Genomic DNA, 14,074 nt, shown 5'->3' with positions numbered 1-14,074 from the left:
AAGGTAGTCTGAGGTCTTAACTAATTTTTCCTTCCCTTTCTCATTTCAAAGAATTGGGAATTAAATGCCTATAGATGAGTTGCAACAAGAATTGCATAACCTACCTTCTGGGAAAGATGCACAGATCAGAAGAGAAGCTGTCATGACTCAGTTGCTTTGGGGTTGCCCTTTTGGGTGACTAGGATCAAGACCAGGCTATACCCGGGAGGGTGATGCTAAAGCAGTGGGCTGACTCTGAAGCCCCTGCCTCTGTCCGATTTTCTGCAAGTTAGCCGAGCTTGTTTATGGCCACTCCAGAACATAACCTCCGAGCCCTTCAGAAGGCACACTTTGTGGGCATGCTGTCTCTCTGAGGCTTGCTATGGTTCACGAGTCTGGCCTGCCACTCTCCTGGGCACGCTTTTGATGAGGTGTTTGCCTCTAAACCCGTGTGGTGGGGATGGCCAGATCTTACACCTGGCTGCTACCTCCTGAATCTGAGCAGCTCCCTAGATTTTAGGCCTTTACTTGTGAGGGCATTAATGAGCACTGCAAGAAGGGCAGGGGGTGAATAACTGGCTCTTTACTCTGGAGCCCAGCATTGGAGGTTGTTCTGGATCTTGATGGCCTAGGGGTTCATGCTGGTGCAGCTGGCTTTCCTCTGGGAATAGACTTGCATTCCCTTGGAGGTTTACAAAGCCAGATTGCAGGAAAGGAAAGGGGTGTGTCCTTACTGTCACCATTGATGTATCATGCCTCTCTTTTTCATGCACATTATGCCCCCCAAAACACTATATTTTCCAAGCATCATTTCCTCAGTCTAGAGCCAGGGTGCTATTATGAGATGCTTATAAGGTCCCCTGTACTCATTCAGATACCCTGGTATCTCTGTGATGCAGGTGCCACCCATGGAAAAGGAGAGGCACTGGCTCTTTAAAAAGACTCTCAGGGACTTCTAGAGCCAGAAGTGAACAGGAGACTAACAGAACATCTCCAGCATCCTGCCTCCAAAACATAGCTATATTTTAATGGTCCCTCCAGGAAGGAGATCTGGCTCTCAGTCAACATTTTATGTTAGCCTCTGATAGCCCTTATTAGTAGGCTCACTGCTCCAGAAGAAATCCTGGGGTTTGCGGGCCTCCTCTATGTGTCTGGCTCAGCCTGGCATCAAGCTCCTTCTGCCCATTTGGTTCCACTTTGATTGGAGCCTTAACACTTAAGCTCTTAATGAAATCCTCTTTTTGACTTTTGCTAACTTCTAACACAACTGTCATAGCCCTGAGGGTCCCAGATGGACTGGGTTCTGGACCAAATGTCAAGAAGCATCCCCCAGACCGGCAGGCTAGTGCAATCAGGAAGTATCTAAAACGCCAAATGACCTATTTGCAAGTGGGCGGCCGGGGGTGACCTTACTGGCTGAGCTGGGCTGGGCAGGCAAAGGAAGGCAGTGTGTTCCATTACTTTGCTGTTTGACCTGGTTCATATTTGGCTAGAGCTGCAGCCCAGGCAGCAGGCCCGACTCAGCTGTGTCCTCTGGCCTCCACACAACGTCTTTGTCATGAAGCTTGGCAAGGGACTGCTTAATTCTTTCTGTTACTTTGGAGTAGTGGTCGGGGAAGGAAGGCGCTTTGGCTGACTTGTCTGGAAGAATTGTTTGAGGCATGTAAGGTAGGATTTCAGTGGCTGTGGGGTTTGATGTTCAGGGATAGCAGAGGGGGCTGATGATGGTATAGCCACAGCACTGAAGTTCAAAGACTCAAAGATATACACAGAGATTGAAGAATTCCACTCAGGCTAGAGATTTTTGCAGGTCAGTCTGGAAAGAATGGTTAAGGCTTGGCCATGATAAATTCCCCAAGGGCAATGACCACATCATGTATTTATTTGAATTCCCTCACGTAGCCCAGGATGGTACTTTACCCAGAATAGACACACTAACTCTATGGTCAAGAGGGTACAGCCTGGATCCAGGCTGCCTGGATTTGAATCCCTGCTCTGTCATTTAGCCTTGTGACTCAGGTTAGTTAATTGGTCTCTTTGCACCTCAGTGTGCTCATCTGTTAAATGGAGATCATAATAGTACCTGCTTTGCAAGGATTAAATGAGATGATCAGCAGTTAGAACAGTGTCTGGGACATTTGCTATTACTGTTAGACACACAGTAAGAATTGGTTGAATGAGTAGCTGAAACTCAGGTGGGATTATATTGTGGAATGGCTAAGTTCTTAGTTCCCAGCCCCTGTTCTCTAGTGCTTAACTTTACCCTGGTGTTCGTCAACTAGTGTACACACTTGGGAGTTTTTAAGTGATCTAAATCATGTAACCAAGACAGCTCAGAAGAAGCTAACACATGCACTAACGTCTTCCCCCTTGAGATAGTTAGCTGGGACCAGCTATACCCTTTCTACAGCTCTATGGGGCAGAAATGCACAGTTCTCTGTCCCTGATGGACTGCAGGTACCTGGGCGGTGCTGGGTTCCACTGCTTGGCTCCTCTTGTGACCAGAGGTTGGTATTCATTGGATGGTTTGTCAGGGCTAGAGAGGCAGCTGGGGCCGCAGACAGAATGCAGCTCACTTATCTCCTTGGAAATTTGTACTTAGCCCTTGGCCTTGCTGGCCCAGTGCTCTGGCCACCTGAGAAAGCTGGTCAAAGATGACAGGAAATCATAGGCTATGTCACAAGTCAGCTGTCCAGGGAGCCTGAGGGTGACCATCCTGGGTGTCATGTGGAGGGGAGGACGCCCTGGCCGAGGAGCCCATTCTCACTTGGGCCGTCCCCAGCCCCTCCTCCTCAAAGTTCTCACCAACAAGAATCATAACAAAGCAGTGGGCACCCAGCTTCCCACACCCCTTCCCCCTGCACCGAGCTCACTGGTGCTGGTGCAGGCCCTGGCCTTGTTGCTACTTTGCCAAATGTCTTGGCTTTCCTTAGCCCTGAGCAGCCCAAAAAACATGAGCAGGCTGATCACTGGCCCAGCTGTTGAGAATCATTTTGAGGATGAAAATAGTTAAATTGGGCAAGAAGCCCACCTCCAAATCCTGTCCCTTGCTTTGCACCCTCAGCCCATCTTCTTTTTTATCCCTTTCTGAGTCACCTTTTCTTTCCATTCACAGACCAACTGAGAACACTGGCCAATAATGCACTGGTTCCAAAGGCACCAGCTCAGTCCTGTGGATCTGGAGATTCCGGAGTACTGGAGAAGGGGTAACTGGACTCTGAAGCATCTCTCCCCTGGGATGCTGGGCCAGTTTCAGCCAAAGTCTTGGCCATCTGTGCAAGGAATAACACTGCCAAACAGCATGCTTTCCTGGAGCTGTCCTCTCTGCCCTGTGAACATACTCTTGGGACTATGGAAACAGATGTGGAAACTGAGGCATGGCTAAGGAAGTCCGTGAGCCGCTTGGTCATCCACCCTGGTCAGCGCCTCAGGCTCTGGAGTCTAGTGAGCTCAGCACTGCATCTGAAGGAATTTGTTGGACAGCTTGAGCCCTCCCTGCAAGGCAGGACCTACTGAAGAAGAATCTGGAGCTCTGCACTCCAGCGGGGGAGCTGGGGAGCGAATAATAGGGACATCTTTGGTCTCTTCTGCTTCCTGTGCTCCACACTGTTCCTGAATTCCTCTGAACAGCGTCTGTGACCTCCAGCCCTGTTTTTCTCACTGGTGTGCTCCAGTGTCTAGAGCCATCCCTGGCACACAGCAGCTTCTCAGAAAGTATATCTTGACTGAGTGCCCATTTAGCTGGCATCCTGAGACTCCAGAGCCCTTTCTGTTTCAGTTCCAGAAGGCCCAGGGGTGGAGGTGGGGAAGTGATGCAGTGTATCCCCAACATTCTCAGCCTCACTCCAACCCTGCCTGCCTGCCTCTGCCCCATCCACAGTGCCAACCCACCACCTTGCTACCCGACCACCACGGTTTCCCTCCCCTTCTTGATCCTTTCTTCATGATAACATGCTCATATTCCACCTCACCATGGTTATTTGCCTTACATATAAAAGTCTTAAGCTAAAGGAATAAATCTCTAAGCTGACTGATTTCCAGCATCAGTAAGGGAGCAGAAGGCCTGTCTTGGGGAGGGGGTAACAGTGGGGACTTCTGAGGACACTGAAAGTGCCTGTGAGACCTAGCACCCCAGCTCCCCAACCAGCTGCACCCAGAACTTCCCATGCTATCTGTATGACACTGGGGGAAAGTGACGCACAGGTTTCCATGCGAGGCTCATGCTGAGTGTGAAAGCTGATGACAAGGGTGCAGGGGGAGCTGAACAAAAGCGGTCCAGAAGTGAATTTCTTCTCAGCGTATCACCTTACTGCAGCCATTCCACCAAGTCAGTGAAGGAGGGCCGCCCCGCCCACCTCTGCAGCTGCCTGGGTGTGGTCTGGGGAGTGGGGCAGGCTGGGCTGTGAGACAGATGATTTCAATTTAAGGCAGTATTTGGGGAGAATACTGTTCCACTTGCTCATTTCTCTTCGTCCCCCCCCCCTGCCCCCACCCTCCAAACTTGATTCAATCAGTGGCGGATGAGAAAGGCCTGTTTCCATAGCAACACCACTGTTAAGCGAGGGAAAAATCGGCAACATTAGAGCGGGCTGTTTTCATCTGGAAGAGGGCACTTGGGTGGGTAAAGAAGTAAGGCTGAGTTAACACTAAGCAGGCTCTGAGCCCCAAATTCCCTGGTGGTTGACCATATGGGACCCCAGAAAAAACTTGGTACATGGGGGAGCACCAAAGATTACACCCAGGGAAACACACCTGTTCATTGCCTGGTTTCCATTAAACCAGCCTGATTTCTTTGGGCTCTAGGCCTGCTGCCCTGTGTTTATTTTCATGGCTGATGTTACCCAACCAGACTGATGAGTCTGGATATTTCTCCTTTTCTTTTGTTGTTTCCTGTTTAGCTGACTGTGCTCAATATTTCTGTGCATATTCATTTCCCATCTGATGCTGCCAAAGAGGACTAGGGTTGCTTTTTCATCTTCCAAGCCCGTGGCCTAGACATTGTTCACAGTCAAAGGGATCAATCCAAAGGGAAAGAATCTTTAGGAGAAATGAGGGGTTTCAGCTTAACCTCGACATCCTTTTGGAAGAAGCTGCATTTCTAAGGAGAAATTGTTGGCTGGACTTGGTGTCCCAGCCCCAGGCCAGGATAAAATGTTCAGCAAAGGTGTTTCTAGGAGACTTGCTGCTTTGCAGATTTTCGAGTCTGGGCTTGAGGATTTGGGATAAAGTGACCCTCACACCTTTCTGAGGTTCTCATCTGGCTGGTTTCCTTGGAGATCCATATACCAACCTAGCTCTGGGCCTGGCCAGAGCTAATGGCTCTGGGTCTGGAAATATCCCCTATATAATCTCCTCCAAGGTTTTGCCCTTACTGAGAACTCCACTGGGCCTTTTAAAGTAGATTAAATCCATATGTTTCTGATTCATTTACACTTAACTCATCAGAATGTTCCCTTTTTTTTTTATGAGTGATTTGTTGTCTTAAGATGCCTTTGCAGTTTGTTTGTAAGTGTTTCTTTTCCCCTCAGAAATAAGATACCATGTATTCTCAAAGCAAGAGTTTAGGGGACCTTTGTGGTAGAAATGTAACTTCAGGTCTGGGTTTTGTTTTGGTTCACAAAGGAAATACAGTGTTTCAGCAAAGCTGTTTGGCTTAAGTGTCAAAAGATTTCTCATTTTGCTCTGGGCATAGAGTTTAGGGAAGATATCCATACCCCCTCCTCCTAGGTTGAAAACTCATGTGAGTGGTGTCTTTGAGCAGCAAAGTAATCTTGGGCAAATCATTTTCTCTTTTCTTTTCAAATCCTTCATCTGTGAAATGGGGATGATATTACTCCCTAACTCACAGAGCTATTGTAGTAATAATGTATTTGAAGCTGTCATAAAAACATGAGTCATACAGAATTAGCTGCAATTCCTTTAAACAGTGCCAAGCTCATGCATTGCTCTATCCTTTCCTTCATATGCCATCTCTTTGGTTGACTTCACTCCAATTAATCCTTCAAACCTCAGTTCAAACATCATCTATTCTAAATCCTTCCCTACCTTCCAGCCTTGACCACCCAAGAACAGTCCATCAGTTTCTTCTTGGTGTCCCTGAAACATCATATACATGTCTCTATGGTCAGGGTCATTGCTTATGTAACCTGTCTTCCTCTTTATGAAACTGACAGCTTATTGAGGGCAAGTATAGTGATACTCCTCTTGGTATTTCCAAAGCCCAGGACAGAGTCTTCCTCACAGAAAGTGCTCAATAATAGTTTAAAATAAGGAAACAAAGACAGAAAAAGGCTTGTTCAAGTCCTATTTCTGTATTGATCTTTTGTATGGTTACCTTATCCATTACTGAAAGTGGGATACTGAAGTCTTCTACTATTATTATAAAGCTGTCTATTTCTCACTTCAATTCTGTCAACTTTTGCTTCTTATATTTTGGAGCTCTGACTCTGGGTGCATATAAGTTTATACTTGTCATATCTTTTTGGTGAATTGACCCCTTTATCAACTAACTCTCTTTTCTTTACTATTTGCATGTTATATCTTTTTCCATCGCTCACTTTCAATCTACTTGTGTCCTTAGATCTAAAGTGAGCTTCTTGTAGGCAGCATAAAGTTGGACCTGCTTTTTTAAAAAAATCCATTTTGCCAATCTATGGTTTTTGATTGGGAAATTTAAACCATTTACACTTTTTAAAGTGATTGGTAGTAGGGAAGAACTTACTTATGCCATTTTGTTATTTGTTTTCTGTATGTCTTACAGAGTTTTTTTGATCCCTCATTTCCTATATTACTGTCTTTCTTTACCTTTAGTTGATTTTTTTGTAGTGACACATTTTGGTTATCTTCTCACTTCCTTCTGTGTACGTATATTCTATAGGTATTTTCTTTGTGGTTACTGTAAGGATTACATTTAACCATCCTAAAGTTATAACAATATATTTTGAATTGATACCAATTTACCTTTAATTATATACAAAAACTATAGTCTTTTATAACTCCATCCCCCCCCAACTTAATGTTACTGAGGTCCTAAATTACACATTTATATATATGTACCCATTAACATAGATTTATAATTATTTTTGTGCATTTGTCTTTAAATCTTATCAAAATAAGAAGTAAAGTTATACAACAAAAATGTAATAATATTGGCTTTTCTATTTGTCCACATGTTTACCTTTACCAGACATTTTTATCTGCATAGGGTTTTGAGTTACTTTATAGTGTCCTTACATTTCAACCTGAAGGAGTCTCTTTAGCATTTTTTGCAGGGCACAACTAGCAGTAACGAATTCCCTATTTTTGCTTATCTGTGAATGTCCTAGTTTCTCATTCATTTTTTGAAAGACAGTGGTTTCTGATGGAAAATAGGCTGATACTTTGATTGAGGACCCTTTGTACATGATGAATCACTTTTCTCTTGCTCTTTTCAAGAATCTCTCTTTGTCTTTCGACAGTTTGATTATAATGTGTCTCCTGTGGGTCTGTTGGGCTTTATCTTGTTTGGAATTCATTGAATTTCTTGAATTTGTAGATTCATGCTTTTCTTAAATTTGAGAAGTTTTCAGCCATTATTTCTTAAAATAAGCTCTCTGACACTTCCTCTCTTCTACCTCTGGGACTTCGTATGGGAGTCTTATGCATAAGTAGTCTGCTAGTCTGCTTGACGGTGTTCCATAAGTCCATTAGGCTCTGTTCCCTTTTCCTTATTCTATTTTTTCTCTCTGCTCCTCAGACTCAGTCATTACAAATGTCATGTCTTCAAGTTCATTGATTTTTCTTGCTGTTCAATTCTGTTGTTGAACCCCTCCAGTTAATTTTTTAATTAAGTTACTATGTTTTTAAGCTCCATAATTTGTTTGGTTATTTTATATCATTTCTATCTCTATGTTGATATTTCCATTTTGTTCATATATTGTTTTTCTGATTTCCCCGAATTCTTTGTCTGTGTTTTCCTTTAGCTCTTTAGGAATATTTAAGACACTTATTTTCTCATGGTTACGAAAAAAAATTGGTGGTTTCCAGAGGCAAGGGCTAGGGATTGGTGAAGGTGGTCAAAAGTGCAAACTTCTAGTTGTAAAAGAAATAAGTCCTGGTTATGTAATGCACAACATGGTGACTATTGTTACTAATACTGTATTTAATATTTGGAAGTTGTTAAAAGAGTCAATCTTCAAGGTTCTCATCATAAGAAAAAGAAATGTGGTGATGGCTGTTAATTAGACTTATTGTGGTTATCATTTTGTAATATATATGAATATTGAGTCATTATGTTGTATACTTGAAACTAATATTATATGTCAATTACATCTCAAAATAAAATAAAATAAAATAAACACTGTGGCACACACATTACTAAAATTTGAGAAATTCTTCATTCCAAAACACAAGTGGTGTCAAGAATTAGATAAGAGATGTGGACCTATATTAAAAGCAGTTGTCTTGTCAGAAATAAAAAGTAGAGTTATGTACTTTGAACCACATACTTTGTTCCTTTATACTTTTCTGTATTTTAAATACTTTCTATGTAATATATATTATTTTATAATGATATAAATATATTAATAAAAGACTGACTTATCATAGATATCACAGGATATTTATATATCCATATAATTTTCATGGTTAATTTATTACATACACTTGAAAGAAATAAAGTACAGTTCTCTAAAAATTACACTATAAACTAGGCTTTTCACCAATAGAAACTTTCTTCCACTTTAATTATTCCAAATAAGGATGGGTTACTGCATATGAATTTCTTTCCCCCAGTCATTTATTTCTTTTAAGAAATAACCTGAATCCACCTTGCTTGTTTTAGACAGATTTCATGTATCAGGTGACAATGCTTTTCAAACTTTTTTGGCAAGACAGAAGAGAATGAACAGGTACTTCCAAGGGCCTCAGGGCATAAACCCTGGCTGCTTAGTTCTCTATTGCAACCTAGATGGCCAACGTAGGACCTGGCAAGAGTGAGTAAATGAGTGCAAAAATGAATATGCTAATAACTAACGTGCTTTATGGAGCATTGTCCAAAAACAATCCTCCTTGCAATTCTTTAAGGATGAGATGAACTCTTCATAGACATAGGTACCTTGTTTGCATGTCTCTCTGAGAGTGAATTGGTAACTCCTAGAACCAGTACTGTTCTCAACAGTCAGCCTACGGGGAAAAAAATAGACAGTCATTTTAAAGTCTTTGTCTTGTATTCAGTGTTGTATTTCTTTAGGGATATTTCCTGCCATTTTATTTTCTACCTTTGAATGGTCCATGTTTTACTGCTTATTTGTGTGCTTATAATTTTATTTTGTTGAGAATTGAGCATTTGAAAGAAAACCTACCATCAACAGACGAATGGATCAAGAAGATGTGATTTATCTATACGATGGAATACTACATGGCAATGAGAAACAATGAAATCTGGCCATGTGTAGCAACATGGATGAGGGTGTTATGCTGAGCGAAATAAGTCAGGCAGAGAAGGACAAATACCATATGTTTGCACATATAGGAGGATTAGGAGGAACTTGACGGAGGAACAAGGGGGAGAAGAAGGGGGGAAATGGTGGGGGAGAGGGAGAGAGGCAAACCATGAGAGACTCTTGAATGCTGAGAACAAACTGAGGACTGACGGGTGTGGGGGGGAGGGGAGAGATGGGCATGGAGGAGGGCACTTGTGGGGATGAGCACTGGGTGTTATATGGAAACCAACTTGACAATAAACTATTTGTAAAAAACAACAACAACAACAACAACAACAACAACAAACCTACCTCTTCCAGTTTTGCAGACTGGCTCTGTGCTGAGGAAATCCTTACGTAATTAGGCAGGCAACATCTCCTGGATCAGCCCAAAGAGAAGGCCTAAGGTCTTCTTTGGTCCATGCTTCTTGCCTAGGCCTGTGTGTGGCTTACCCCACATAAATAGCTACTTGTAAATGTCTTGATTGCAGAGTAGGCAGCTCTAAAAGTACTCATTTCCCTGAAAAGAGAGTCTGAGACAGGGTCATTTAGGCAGATAACTTATTTGGGATAATGATTTCAAGGTGCATAATGAGGGACGAGAGAGAATGATAACAGAAGAAAAAACCAATATAAGAATATTGGGTCAGTGCTGCTGCAGCAGACATTAGGGGTTCAATTTTCTTAGACTTCCCAAGAAGCAAACAGAATCACCCACCTCCAGGAATTGCCCACAGCAAGGCTGGGAAGCCAGAGTATTTAGTGATTGTAAATGTTGCCCCTGGGGGCATAACTTCTCCCTCACCTCCTCCTCTGGGCTGAATATCCTAGGTCCGGGAGGCTCCTGTTTATCTCTGAGCTGTTATCCAGTGAGCAAGGCAGCAGTGGACTCCGCCACTGGTCAGAGGTATGTGTGAGCTGGCTAGAGTGGTGATCATGCCAAGGGAGGATGCTGATGCGGTTTGGCAGGGTCAAAGGTGTTCACAGTATGGCAGTCATGCTTCAGCCTCATCAGTATGTGTGCCTGTTGTAGCAAATAAAACTCAGTATAACTGTAGAATCTCATTTCTTCTCTTCCTCTTTTCTCTTTCTCTTCTTTATCTTTGTTAAATTCTATTTATTTTTATTAAAATCACCTAAGAATAGAGAAGTGAATCCCATGCTTTTCTAAGCCACTGCTGTCGTAACAAGTTGTGCCCTTGTTTTCCTAGTATCCTTGTGGCTGGTAATCAGGGATGTAGATCTCAATCCCGAGAAAAGTCCTTAGCATACTCTTGGGGTCTTCAAGGTGACTTTCCGTATGTTAAGAAGCTGGGGATCAGGGGTCCTCAAATAGCTATGGGTCTGGCTGATGACTTTGGACTGGCTTGCATTAACCTCTATATGGGAAACACAATACAAAGGAGGTGCCCAGCAACACTGCACGTGATGTGTGGCCATTAATTCTGACTCTTTCCCCTTAGGATTTCTTTTGGCTGAACAGCAAGCTCTCTGGACTTTGCAACTAGAGAACATCACTAACATAACATAAATGCTGGGCAGCTGCTGGGAGCTGGAGATAGCTCATGATGAACAGCTGTGTGAGGCTTGACTTTTGGGGAAAAGCAACACCAAATCCCACTATCATAGGCTGGTTACCACTTGGATTCAGTGCAAATGAGGCATAATGACAATTAAACAGATGTGTTTGGAGGGGACCAAAATTAAAGAGACATTTCCTTTGGAGTCAGCAGAGGGGTAAAGGAGAGAAGAGCTTTTATGGATGACAAGCAGAGAGGTTTCCTAGAACTGAAAGAGATATAAACTATTATGAGTCATTAGCTTTATGAGAGTAGGAACTTTCACTTTTCCTTACATGATTGTGTAATGTTGAAGTAACTTATCCTGCTAGAACACACACACACACACACACACACACACACACACCCTGGTGCTGTGCAAGTGTGGCTATATGGAAAAGAGGTGTTGAGAGGAAACGCTCTGTTCTTAACACAACTGGAGACATGGAGTCAGAGGGTTCAAGAGGCTTGCCGGAGGTGGATATTTAGAGGTAAACAATCAGGCTAAGATATATACTCAGGGAAAGGCTGTCAGGACTCGGGCTTTAAATCTTGGGAGATTTTTTTGTGTTTTAAGGTCACTTGAAATACCCTAAAAACTGCTCGTATCACCATAATAAATAATCCATGTGAAAACATCAATCATTAAAAGTTGGAAAGGCAAACACATTTGTGTGTCTGTAGACAGTTGCAAATAAATTTTGGTTGCCTTCCTTAAGCAATGCCAGCTGTGGGTCTGCTTCCTCAAACCAAGATGGACTCTATGAGAAGAAAGGAAAGAAAAAGTTCCACCCCCAACGCTCTAAGTGTTTGTGAGGTAAGGACTATCTTCTATTATTTTCCACCTCAAATCACCATCATAATTTGGAGTTTATAGTAGTGGCGTAATAAATGTTTATTCGACTAAATGTTTCAGTAGCCCCAAATCGACTTAGTTTATGCAAATTAAAGTCACGGTTAATCTTTCTATCGAATTCACAAGTTCACTGTGTTTAGAAATAGTTTCTAAGAGAAGTTGACCAAAAACCTTTAAATAGCCAACATGCATGCCTTATGGCTCAGCTTAATGATAGAAAGCTCTGGTGAGCTCTGGTGTCAGATCTGAGTTCCTGGCTCCATTGTTTACTAGTTGTTTGACCATTGGGAAGCTGTTTAGCCTATTTATTTATTTATTTTAATTTTTTATGTTGATTTATTTTTTTTGAGAGAGAGTCAGAGCAGAAGCAGGGGAGGGGCAGGGAGTGAGGGAGACATAGGNAAGCTGTTTAGCCTATTTATTTATTTATTTTAATTTTTTATGTTGATTTATTTTTTTTTGAGAGAGAGACAGAGCAGAAGCAGGGGAGGGGCAGGGAGTGAGGGAGACATAGAATCCGAAGCAGGCTCTGGGCTGTGAGCTGTCAGCACAGAGCCTGATGCAGAGCTCAAATTCACCAGCCGTGAGATCATGACCTGAGCCAAAGTCAGAGGCTTAATCAACTGAGCCACCCAGGTGCCCCTGTTTAACTTCTTTAAAGTTTAGTTTCTTCAATTTAAAATTTTGGAAGTTAAATGAGATAATACTAATAGAATACTTAGCCCAGTATTTGTAGAGAGAAAGCAATGTCAACGTGTATAATAATAATCAATCATAAATATCTTTCTTTTCCTTCTCCTCCTTCTTATCTAGAACAGAGACAGGTAAACTACAACCTACTTCCAGTTTTGTAAATAAGGTTTTATTGGAACACAGACATGACCTTTTGTTTACATATTCCCTATGGCAGCTGTCACATTACGGGGCAGAGCTGAGTCATTGTCGCAGAGATTGTATGGCTGTCAAAGGCTAAAATATTTAGTACTTGCCACTTTGCAGAAAGAGTTTGGTGACCCCTGCTCTTGAAGCAAGAAAATCCAGGGAGGTGTTTATACATTTCATTTCTTGAGCTTAAATTACCAGGAATTCATAGCTTTGATGGGAAGAAACCAGATGAATGATCCCATAAGGCAACAGAATACTATGTTTCCTCATAGATTTCTGATATATATTTAAGGGACAGAGATGAACAAATGCTACTGACCCTAAACGGAATCTTGAATACTTTACCTGAATACTTTACCTAAAGAGAATGAACAGAGGTAGAATCTTTGGGCTTAAAGGAAAAGCCACAGAAGCAAGTAGAGAAAGCCTAATGAGTTAGGGGCTGAATGTTTCCATGGGCATTGAAAGTGTCTTAGGTTATTTTATTAAGATGGAAATTTGTGTTTCAGAGTCCAGAGATATATTATGGAGAAGGTCATGGAGCATACATAGCATGGAAGTAGAGTCTTTAAATCTGTGTGTTAATACAGTCAGAGTACTGTGGAGTTCCTGATCTTCAAAACTGTCTTTTCAGACTCATAGCAGAGGAAACAGTCTTAAAGCTCACCTGGATGAAAGTAGTGACTAAAGTTGGAAACTTAGCAAAAGGCTGGAAAGCTAATTTTAAAAGGCCAAATCAGCACCTCAAAAATTAGGTAGAGACTTCCAGATAAGCTGAGAGACAGGAGAAATAGAAGGGCCTTGTGCAGGGTAGGGGTCTCTCCAAATGAGAGTCCAGGCTAGGAAGAAGAATGAGGACAGGGCTTAGAGTTAGCATCAAGAAACTGGCCAGCCTCTGTCAGCACTGTCCTTTGCTGGTGCTAGGGGGCCACATAGGACTGGGGTGAGGATCCTGCCATCCTTTGATGAGAGTGAGTGTCTCATGGCCCAAGAAACTATCTTGGAGGACCTTCTTGTTTCCCATTGATCATCCAGAAAGAATGATAGACAACCACTGATACCCTGAAATTTTGCTCATCACTTTTCCAAATAGCCCACATATTCCTAGTAAAAAAATTTTTTTTAACGCTTCTTCAGTTTTGAGAGACAGAGACAGACAGAGTGCAAGCAGGGGTGGGACAGAGAGAGAGGGAGACACATACTCCAAAGCAGGATCCAGGGTCTGAGCTGTCAGCACAGAGCCAGACACGGGGCTTGAACTCAGGAGCTGTGAGATCGTTCATGCATGACCTAAGCCGAAGTCGGATGCTTAACTGACTGAGCCACCCAGGTCC

Source organism: Crocuta crocuta, unplaced genomic scaffold (genome assembly GCF_008692635.1).
Source record: "Crocuta crocuta isolate KB4526 unplaced genomic scaffold, BGI_CrCroc_1.0 scaffold172, whole genome shotgun sequence".
NCBI classification, from domain to species: domain Eukaryota; kingdom Metazoa; phylum Chordata; class Mammalia; order Carnivora; family Hyaenidae; genus Crocuta; species Crocuta crocuta.
Note: the sequence above shows the minus strand (reverse complement) of the source record.